Below are 9,113 nucleotides of genomic sequence, written 5' to 3' on the forward strand. Positions count from 1 at the left end.
TCTGGTGCTTCATGGGTTAAGATTTTCAATAATGTGCGGGTTTCCAGGCCAGGACAGTCTCACAAAAGGAAGCCATGCCAAACACAGAGCAGGCGGCAGGTTCCCGTCTGTTGGTCGAGGCCTTCCCTTTCAGAGTCTGCAGTGCCTATTGATTCCCTGCAGATCTGCGAGGACCAGGATTGAGGTTGTGTGTCAGGGGGTTAGACTGAGTCGGATCCTTCTCTCCACTTTCAGGATCTGTGAATCCAGGGTGGTGAGGGACACAAGGGCAGCTCATATTAGTGGCAGTTGTACACACGGGGAACGAGTGTGTGGATACGATTAAACAAAAGAGGATGACAATGAGTAAAATGCAGTACATTGTCAGCGAATGGTTCCATGGGTTTCTCCTGGTTACCTAAGACCGGTACCCTTGAAAAACAACCACAACTGTGGCAGAAAGGAGACAATGCACCGCAGCCAATAGCTGAGTGTTTACATAGATAAACATCAATGCCGAATCAGGAACGGAGGTGTCCTCATGCTCATAGCAAGGACGGCACGTGAGAAGAGAAGGCTTGACACTCCTCAGTGAATACGATGAGCCAAGAGAAAAATAAAGGCATCTGTACAGGTGCATGGTAAGACCCAGTACACTTCTGATGCAGTTAGGGGGTGGTGGCTGATGCCTGTAATCCTAGCTAATCAGAAGGCCCAGATCTGAGGATTGTGGTCCAAAGCAGGCCAGAGCAGAATAGTTCTTAAAACTCTGCTCATCCATTATCTAGCAAAAGGTGGAAATGGAGGTGTGACTCAAGCACTATCATTGGATGAAAAGGGCAAGCAAGAGTACAAGGCCTAGAGATTAAGGCCCAATAATGTATATCTGTCTGTCTGTCTGTCTGTCTGTCTATCTATCTTAGCCAGGAGCCAGTGGTTCACTCCTGTAATCTCAGCTATTCAGGAGGATGGGATCTGAGGAATGCAGTTCAAAGATAGCCCAGGCAGGAAAGTCCATGAGACTCATACCTCCCAACGAACCCCCAGAGAACCAGAAGTGAAGCTGAGGCTCAAAGGTGTAGAGCACTTGCCTAAAACTCAGGGACAAAGCTCAGACCCTGAGTTCAAGCCCCACAACCAAAAAAAAAAAAAAAAATCTGTATCATAGAGATTTTACTATATTGCAGGATTTTGTGGTCTATAGGTATTTATATAATATTTGTGATTTTAGTTATTTTTCCCTAAAAACTTCAAGCAATATAAAAATGCTAAAATGTTAATTCAAACATATTAAAAGAATATTAAAATAAAATAGTGTAGTTCGCCAGCATACGGATGCTGTACTGAACACAACGGAAATGCAGTATGCCACTACCGCTTGCCCAGGTTTGCCAATGTGAGATTGTACATGCCACACTATTGGCTGATGGAATGGAAGGCGACCAATCACAGCACTGTGTTCTGTATCCTTGGTGCTCATTGGCTCAGGGGCAGTAGCATCAGTCTGTTTGCCCTCAGGCACTGTGCCTGTTTGTTCAGCATCTCTCCTTGTTCACATCGACGTCTGATCGCTGCGCATAGTGTTGCCGTGCAGTGTTGTGTTTCTGTGAAGTTTTTGGAAAAGTTCGAGTTTATTTCAACCCTACAATGCCACCCAAAGTTCTGAGCCTTCTAAGGCTTCTGGCAGGGAACCCAAGCACCAGAGGACGATGCTCACCTCCAAAGCAAAGGTGGAACTTGTCCACCTGCTAAGGGTAGGCTGTAGGCTGCCATGAGGGAATCAACAAACCTACTGTTCACTACCTAAAGAAAGACGAGAACGGCAGCGATGACTTTTAACAAGACTGCGAAGAGGGCGGTCACTTCCCGCAGTAAGGCCCCTGTGGAGACAGAGCCTGCATTGGGCCTGTGAATAATGACTGCAGGAGAAGAAGGTCTCCCTGGATACCAGCACCATCGGATGAAGGCCAAGCTTTATGAAAGTTTTGTGGAAAACACGGATGAAGTGATGAAGATGAAGACGAGGATGATTGAGGACGAAGATGCAGAAGCAGGATGGTCGAGTGCTTCTCCCACCAGACCAACCGCACTCAGTGCCGGCTGGGGCTGGGGTGACAAATTGCAGACAGTTGGGACTCAAAAGCGTTTCTGCGTGGAGAAGCTGCCTCTGGATAAAGCTGGAGTGGAGGGGTTCGTGAATGACACGTTCAAATCCATTATTGGGGAAGAGAGCCATAAGCCTGAACACGCTTTTAACATAGCTGAGACAGGCTTATTTTGGAAATGAATGCCGCCATACTTTTATTATGAAGGATAAAGCCAAAGCCCCTGGTTTTAAGGCTCAAATGATTGAGTAACTCTGATTGTATGAGGGAATGCTGTGGGCTTTATAAGTAAAACAAAACAAAACAAAAAAACCCCAAAATCCCAAGGGTCCTAAGGGAAAGAAAAGACTGCATTTCCTGTGCACTGGACGCACAACCCCACAGCCGAGATCAGGAAACTCCTCACAGCTGCGGTCTGCCAGTGCTTCATCCCGAGGTTACCCTGCATCTGGCAGAGGGAAACCTCAAGTTCAGAGTTCAAAGCTGGAGGCCATACTGTTGCTTTCACACGAGGGTGGCCAGATAGAGTTCTTGCTCCTTCAGCCCCTGGATCAAGGCATTATTCATGCTTTTTTTTTTTTTAACCCAGTCCTGGGGCTTGAACTCAGGCTGGGCACTGTCCCTGAGCTGCTTTTGCTCAAGGCTAGCACTCTTTGAGTTGAGCCACTTCTGGCTTTTTCTGTGTCTGTGGTACTGAGGAATCGAACCCAGAGCCTCATGCATGCTAGGCAAGCGTTCTACCACAAAGCCACATTTCCAGCCTGCTGTTCACATGTGTTGAAACACCCTGTAAAACCTGAAGATATGACCTTGGATGAAAACATCTCACCAGAAGTGTGCTGACAGTGTTGAATCAGGTCTCGTGAATATTCAGACCATCAAGGAGACGAAGGCTGCCACAGCAGATGCCAGCTGGGAAAGCATGTGGCCAGAATTGGCCCACAGCCACCCAGGATTCGCTCCTGACGCAGTCCACACTCTGCGCAGCTCAGGCCGTGAGGCCGGCAGGATGACTGGGCAGAGGCCGTTTCAGTGACCTGATCAAGGCCCACCCACAACCACTGTCAGAGATGGAGGAGTCAGCCAGTGCACACAAGGATGAGCAACAACATGAACGAGAGGTGGAGCGGAGGAGGAGGTTGGCCTAGCACTCGATCGTCTCTCAGCCAAGGTCAGAATGGCCAAAGAACTTCAGCGAGCGGCTGAAGAACAGGACCCTCAGATGCTTCGCATGTTGCACTTTGCAAATACTATCGAGTGGCGTGTCAGTTCATCAAAACCTCCTCACTTGGAAGAAGAAGCATCACCAGCAGCTCCCCCTAACTGTGTTCATCACTCAAAGGGATCAGTTACATCTACGCCTTGAGTGGAAGGAGAAGGTATGGCCCACAGTGAGTACTGCACTGCCTGATGCAGGGGAGCCTTTGGAAGAGCTGCAGCGCTCTGCTTGGCTGTGCATTCATTCATCTCTTCTGCAGCGCGTTCATCGCCATCAGCGTTCACAGCTATGTCATTCATGATCTTCATCCTTCACTTTGTAGTATACCTCACTGGTGGGGATTTTTTTTTTTTTTTTGTCGGTCGTGGGGCTTGAACTCTGGGCCTGGGCGCTGTCCCTCAGCTCTTCAGCTCAAGGCCAGCGCTCCACCACTTGAGCCACAGCGCCACTTCCGGTTTTCTGGTGGTTTATTGGAGATAGGAGTCTCACGGTCTCTCCTGCCCGGGCTGGCTTTGAACCGCGATCCTCAGATCTCAGCCTCCTGAGTAGCTAGGATGACAGGCGTGAGCCACCAGCGCCCGGCACTGGTGGGGATTTTATATGTTGTTACAATTACATAGGTTTAAGAGTGGCATTGGTGGAGCTGGGAAGGTGGCTCAGTGTTAGAGCTCTTGCCTTGCATGCTTGAGGCCCTGGGTTTGATTCCTCAGCACCACATAAGCAAAAAAGAAAAAAGCTGGAAGTGGCGCTGTGGATCAAGTGGTAGAGTGCTAGCCTTGAGCTGAAGAGCTGAGGGACAGCGCCCAGGCCCAGAGTTCAGGCCCCACAACTGGACCCCCCCAAAAAAAAGTGTTTAAGAGCATATGAAGTGTTTATAAGAGCGTGGGAAACATTAATAAGAGAGTGAGAAAGGTTTAGAGGAGGGTGGGAAGGGTTTATAAAGCCTTAAACGTATATATGTAAGTAAAGCAAATATAACACTGCTACTTGGCGGGTTTCCACCCCTCACAGGGGTCTCTGGAACGTTACTCCTGCCAAAGGTGAGGGAGCACTGTGGTGCATTTTCCAGCCCCAGATGCCTCAAACCACAGCCCTTAGATCCCAGCCCGCAGGGTAGCTAGGATTGCAGACCATGAGCCATCGGTGCCTGCGCCACATTCCGCACCAAGTTGCCCTTTCCAGTGAGTTCTTTCGTGTCTGTGCACAAGAGCAGGCTCTCCCCCAGCGCATTCTAAGCTAACGCTTCTTTCTAGTGTGAGTTCTTTCCTGCTTGCGAAGGCGACAGATGGGAAGAAGGCTTTTCCACAGTGGGAAAACGTGTGTGCGTGCATGTGTGTGTGCGTGCGATCGCTGATGTTTTGAAAGGGTATTCAAGAAAAGGCTTTCCCCCGTCGCTTCCATCCACAGGGTGGTTGTGCACCGTGGGTTGTTTTCACGTGGCAGGACACAGGACAGCTTTCCCACGGCGTGCACGGGCAATGGGTCTCATCCTCCGTGACTTTCTTCATGTGTGTGAAGGCTCACCCACAGTGCTCACAGAAACACTGATTCTCTTCTGGATGTGGGGTTTTAGGGTTCGGGCAGGTGGAGCCTTCCTGTAGGAGCACGGTGTTCCAGGGCTCCCACACAGAGGGGTTCGCGAGTGTGTTTCTTCATGCCTCACTACACTGTCTGTCGCCACATCGGAAGGATCGTGTGCCGCTCAGCACACTTGGGAATGAGTGTCTAGCGAGGACGCGGCTGCCCGTGCGGCTTTCCAGTTTTCTCCCAGGAGGAATTTTCTTCACCTTACGGTCTGGAATTTGCTCTAAAGGTTTCTCTACATTATCCACCTTCCTCAGGCTCCCAGGGTCTCTCAGCAATGAGATGCATTACGAAGGCCATATTGGGAATAGATCTGGGTGAGCTCTGGTTTGCGCACGTGAGCATTACTCAATGTGCATGATAGTATTTTGCACAATCCCAGGAGAAAAGCTAATGTCAACACACTAGGATTCACATGAGCTATCTCAGTACTTTTTAAAAATATAATTTTGCTCTTATCATTTTTCAAAAAGAATAAAATAGATTGCACCTTTATTAGAAAGTTTGGAAGAGTCGGGCACTGGTGGCTCACGCCTGTCATACTAGCTACTCAGGAGGCTTAGAGCTGAGGATTGCAGTTCAAAGCCAGCCTGGGCAGGAACGTTTGTGAAACTCTTATCTCCAATTAACCACCAGAAAACTGGAAGTAGCGCTGTGGCTCAAGTGATAGAGCGTTGGCCTTGAACTGAAGAGCTGAGGGACAGCACCCAGGCCCAGAATTCAAGCCCCACGACTGACCAAAAACAAAACAAAACTCCAGATCCCTTCACAGAGCTGCGTACACTGAGATCAGAAAGAAGACATACAAGGCTCCTCCAGCAGTGACCGAATCGCGTATACCACGGGACAGTCCCCGGGGACAGCAGAGTCATGTGCTCCATTCTGCGCATTTTCAGGATTCTATTGGGATCACGGTCCAAGCTTCTCATACACTGTCACCATAGAATTGTACCTGTATTGGTGATGACAGATTTCTCCCCTCTAGGTCCATTTGCACAGTTCTGAAGAGGTTCTGAGCAGCTACACTGTGCTCAGGTGAATGTGGTTGCTTCTAATTACAATTCACTTTTTATGGTTGACCATTTACTGATATGTTTCATCTTCACATCCTCACAGATATATATGATTCAATCCTGTTCACATCAATTGATTATCACTCTCATCTCCTCTTCAATGTGGGAGAAGCTGACTTCCAAAACAGATCCTAGGAAGGCACCAGTGACATCTGTCACCCAACCTACGCAGGGGGCTGACAGCTGATGATCAGGGTTAGAAGCCAGCAAGGGTCACAAAGGCCATGAGATTTGTATATCCAACTGACCACCAAAAAGCCAGAAATGTGGCTGTGGCTCAAGTCACACACTACTAGTCTGGAGGGGGAAAAAACATCACACAAAAGTGCCAAACCTCAAAGTTTGAGCCACGACCAGAACCATTAAAAAAAAAAATCATTGAGATTATGAGAGCAGAGAAACATACGTCTTTCCTTGCTTGTTCTCTCATGTGAAATCTGGCCCCACGTCCGTCAACAAGGGTGTTGTCTACTATTTGGGGGCATCTGACCCGTTGTCTTCTGGGCACAACATTTTTGGGTGAGGAATCTCTCTCGTCAGAATGGGTTTCTCTCATGTCATCCCGCTGTGTTGGTGGGTGAACCATGACTAGATTGGGAGCTTGTGTGAACTCTATTTTCCTGAGGTTCAACTCAGCCTTGGTCAGTTTTGTTCCTGGCAGGATGTCCGCTGGTCTGGGGAGGAGGTCTTGTGTGGCTATGCTTTCTGCATGTGGCTGTGACTGCAAAAGCTTCAGATGAGGTGGGAGTGCCTTTGAACTTTCATTGGTGGTGCTGCCCTCCTCCCTCCTCCCTCCTGCCTCGTGAGCCGACAGGTCCCTGTCTATTGACACATCACCACTGTGTTCACATCACTGCTCGTCTGGGTATAAAAGAGGGCATGGGCATGCTGCCTTAACACAGACAAAATATGCTGGGTGGTGGCTCACGCCTGTCATCCTAGCTACTCAGGACGCTGAGATCTGAGCATCACGGTTCAAAGCCAGCCTGGGCAGGAAAGTCCATGAGACTTTTCTCTCCAGTTAACCACCAGAACACCGGAAGTGGCGCTATGGATCAAAGTGGTAGAGTACCAGCCTTGAGCTGAAGAGCTGAGGGACAGCGTCCAGGCCCAGAGTTCAAGCCCCACAACCAGAAAAAGAAATCCAGAAGTGGCACTGTGGCTCAAGTGGTAGAGTGTCCAGGGCCCTGAGTGATGGACAAAGCTGCCTCTCCCTGACTTGAGTAGGACTCAAGCTTCTCCCAGGGTGGAGACAAGGCTCAGGCCAAGGGGCAAGGGCAGGCAAGCAGTCGCTGCCGCTGGCTTTCCAGAGAGGTCACCTGCTTCTTCCTGCCCTGCGCTCCACTGCTCTTCTTCCTGGAGTCTGCATCCCGGCGTGCTCAGGGAATCCCAGCCTCTGTTCCTCGGGGATAACCTGTGACCCCGATCAAGGAGGGCTCCTGGGATCAGGCCTCCAACTACAAACAGGAGGGGCCTGCTCTTGGCACACGCTGGAGGAATGTGGCAAGGCAATCCAGCGGTTGGTCTTTATAGACAAGGCTTTTTAAATTTTTACATCTGCCAGTTTCAACAAAGGAAATAATGTCTGCAAACAAAGCAATACAACTCCCCGGTGCTAGAGAACCAAGACATGGTTCACCCTCATTCCATGAGGGAACCAGAGGAAAAGGAGCAAAGGTTCCCAACGAGCGGCTTCTGTGGCGAGCGGCTTGCCGTTGCTGGACGGTTACCGCAGCAAGCAGCCGCCCTGGGCTCAGGGCTGGCCTGCGCTGAGTTCCTTCGTGTCTTAGAAGGGCACAGGAGAAATGACTCCCCCACCTGCTCCCTCCACTGCGGTGCAACCCGCACGTCAAAGGCCTTCTCACACGGTTAGGATCCCCGGGGATCGCGGGCACTCCATGGCTTCTTGAATGTGAGATCTTTCCAGAGCGGAAGCCACCGACGGCTTCTGGCACTGCCTAGAGACAGAGCGGCTCTCTCCGGTGTCAGCTTTCTGAAGATTACCTGAACCCGGTAAACCCTTCCCCCGAGCCCCACCGCAGAGGGCGTCTCTGCAGTGTGAGTTCCGTGCGGGGCGCGGGGACATGAAAGGCTTCCCCGCGGGGCTCTCCAGCCGGACGAAGGTGTCTCCCCGCCCTGTCACACACAGGGGTGCGGGGCGTTCCCCGCACGGAACACGTTCCTAGCGATCCCCGGGGGTTTTCCGGGCGTCCCACGCGGCTGACGGGCGCAGGGCTCACGGAGACGGAGCGTGCCGGAACAGATGCAGGCCCTGCACAGCGCTCCCACCCGTGGGTCTCTCCAAGCTGACTCCCTTGTTGTTGGGTCGGTGGTGGGTCTTGGACCCGGGGCCCGGGCGCCCCTCGGAGCCCGCAGCTCCTCCGCCCGAGGCGAGCGCCTTCCACCTCAGCCGGGCGCCACTCCCGGGCTCCGGAGATCCGAGTCCCGCGGGGGCTTCCACGTCACAAAGCTGCCAAAGCGACCACGCGCCTCGTGATTGGCAGTGCCTGCAGGCGAGGGCAGCCTCTGATTGGGTGATGATGCGAAGCCCCACCTCCGAGCTGTGATTGATAGCAGTAGTGTCCTATACCTGGCTGAGCCCAGAGCCCAGGCCCCGCCCTTCTCGGCCTGGGTTCCGGCCCAGGGAGCAAGCGCTGCTCTGCGTGGCCGTCCCGTCGTCCACTCCCTCGCCCTGGCGGTGGCCTTGGGACGAGTTTTCTTTTCTTTTTTCATTTTTTCTTCATACTGTGCAACTCTCTAGAGCAGATCCTTTCTGACGTTAAAGACACAAGAACTGTTCCTGCCGTCCAGCTTCTCACTCTGCGGACCTGGCAAGTCCTGCTCGATCCTCCCCACACTGGGAGACGAGATGCAGCAGCGTCCCTGGGCCTGACCTCGGCCTGGGCCGGTCCCCGCGCCCTCAGCTCACGGCGCGCGCGCGACCACCGAGCCACCTTCCCAGCCCTTGGTCCTAACTTTTTGACAAGAAATAATTTATTTCAGTGTAGAGTTAAAGTAGGGAGGGAAAAAAAAACAAACTATGGACTCCAGGAAAAGGAAGCTGGAGAATCTGCCGCCGGCCGCGGGAAGGCCCGGGCAGACTGTTCCAGGCTCTCCGTCCAGCTAATCGGGTGCAGGCGAGGTGGTGGGTGC

At 51.7% G+C, this 9,113-nt stretch overlaps 1 protein-coding gene across 2 annotated transcripts in view; it reads left to right on the plus strand.

Annotated features, from left to right (window-relative positions):
* The window catches only part of LOC105994767 (zinc finger protein 14-like), a 19,926-nt gene that overhangs the window by 1,223 nt on the left and 9,590 nt on the right, over positions 1 to 9,113 (plus strand). Inside the window, exon 1 of one of the 2 annotated variants that reach the window (XM_013028409.1) lies at positions 7,813 to 7,973. The exons of the other annotated variant lie outside the window; for it this stretch is intronic. The gene's annotated coding sequence lies outside the window, so the exon portion shown is untranslated. Of the gene's footprint in view, positions 1 to 7,812; positions 7,974 to 9,113 lie in introns of those variants that run through there. 2 annotated transcript variants of the gene reach the window in all.

This window comes from Dipodomys ordii, unplaced genomic scaffold, assembly GCF_000151885.1.
Source record: "Dipodomys ordii isolate 6190 unplaced genomic scaffold, Dord_2.0 Scaffold108, whole genome shotgun sequence".
Taxonomy (NCBI): Eukaryota; Metazoa; Chordata; class Mammalia; order Rodentia; family Heteromyidae; genus Dipodomys; species Dipodomys ordii.